The sequence below is a fragment of the Octopus bimaculoides genome, chromosome 27, assembly GCF_001194135.2.
Source record: "Octopus bimaculoides isolate UCB-OBI-ISO-001 chromosome 27, ASM119413v2, whole genome shotgun sequence".
NCBI classification, from domain to species: Eukaryota; Metazoa; Mollusca; class Cephalopoda; order Octopoda; family Octopodidae; genus Octopus; species Octopus bimaculoides.
The window spans coordinates 21,243,307-21,245,248 of NC_069007.1; the positions used below are offsets into that span (position 1 = coordinate 21,243,307).

General features: G+C 33.2%; 1 long non-coding RNA gene across 1 annotated transcript in view; it reads right to left on the minus strand.

The window, feature by feature from the left end:
* Window positions 1–1,074, minus strand: part of LOC128250989 (uncharacterized) — a 29,799-nt gene extending 28,725 nt beyond the window's left edge. The window contains exon 1 of the long non-coding RNA XR_008266903.1: window positions 993–1,074. This is a non-coding gene — a long non-coding RNA (uncharacterized LOC128250989). The remainder of the gene's footprint in view (window positions 1–992) is intronic.
* Between the last annotated feature and the right edge of the window lie 868 nt (window positions 1,075–1,942).

The following is a 1,942-nucleotide window of genomic DNA, read 5'->3' on the forward strand; positions in this document are numbered from 1 at the left end:
CAGATATACATATATACGCACACATATACAGATATATATACAAATATACATACACATACATATACGCATATATATACACATATACATAGATATATACATAATTATACTCGCATAGATACGTATATAGATAATATATACATACATATATAGACACAAATAAACACGCACATATATATACGTATATATATATATATATATATATATATATATATATATATATATATATACGTAAATGCATATACACACACATGCATAATACATACATACATACATATCTATATATACATACATAAATCTATATATGCGTGTATATATACACACACACGCATATATATATAAACACACACACAAACGCAATAATACGCTCTAAATATTTAGTAATAGGCACAACACAATGATCCATGAATCATCTTTTACTATTGAACTCTTCAGCTTCTATTTATTTATTTTTATTTATATAATTATTGATTTTTATCAATGTATTTATTGATTTAATTGCTACATACCACTTCACCTTGTGTCTATTCTATTCATTTATTTACCTCATCAATTTTGGGAGGGTCGTTATGTCAATAACAATAAACACACGCACTGGTACTATTTCACTTGTTTTATCCTTCGTTAATTAGTTATCTATTTGACCGACGATTTAATCGATTGCATGGTTAATCATTTGGTTAATGAATCAATCAGCTGTATTTCTCAAAGTGCCTTCGTCTCCATTTGCGGCCTCTTCAATGATATGCTCGCTCTATTCCAGATCAGCTTCAGATAACCAGTTAACAAATAATAGAAGAAATTTAAGCAGTGCCCATGTTTAACATTGGTGCAATGAACTTCTTTTTAACTAACTAATCATTCGGCCACTCAATATATAGATGTGTGTATGTGTGTGTCGTCAGTAAACCATAAATCCGAAAAAAAGCACACTCTAAGTTATAGAGCAGTAGAGTATATAGATAATGATAGATATGACCATTCTATGGGATTACCTTCGTTTTCACGTCCATAAAGCGCTTAACTTTACAGCGTTTCTTCAGACACTAAACCTGTTGGCCTTATGCTTTCTCTAGCAGGTGGCCTCTCTAGAAAATGGAGGAGAAAAAGACTTCGTTACTCTTATGTCAACAACAAGGGATTGTCTCCTTTTGAGTGTTATTCGTAATTGACCCCGAAAAGATCAGAAGACGGAATTGAAGCTCGGGGTGTAAAGAGTGGAAAGAAATGCTGTTAAGCATTTTGTCCGACGCACTGACAATTCTGCAACCTCCCTATCCACCTGCATAATAATAATAATAATAATAACAATAATCCTTCCTACCATAGGCACAACGCATGAAATTTGGGTGGGGAAGGAGCTAAGTCGATTACATCGACCCCAGTGTTACACTGGTACTTAATTTATCGATCCCGGAAGGATGATAAGCAAAGTCGACCTCGGTGAAATTTGAACTCCGAACCTGTAGATGGATAAAATACCTCGAAGCACTTCACCCGGTATGCTAATGGTTCTGCTAGCTAGCAGCCTTGATTTTTTTAACTAAATTAATAATAAAACGACTTATGTACCCGTAATTAAAGTTTATAAAATTAACTCATTTCATTTATTAAGAAGATCATACGATTTCACTTTAATATGTTTTCTAAAAAAAAATTTCTCATAGCACTAGATCACAAGAAATGGGATTATCTAAAGGTTACCACAGCGATTAGCCTCGGGTTTTCTATTTTTTCGACGATGTCAACGTCCTTTGTACGTATTGGTAGCACGATTAAAAATAGCGCTGTTACATTTGCCTATCAGGTTCCTATCTCCATTTAAATTACGTCGACCCCGAATAGTGCTGTTCACTTCTGCGCCGCGTGCTTTTTAAGGAATGATGACCGAGGTCTTACTATACAAACATACATATATACATACATACATACATACATATATATA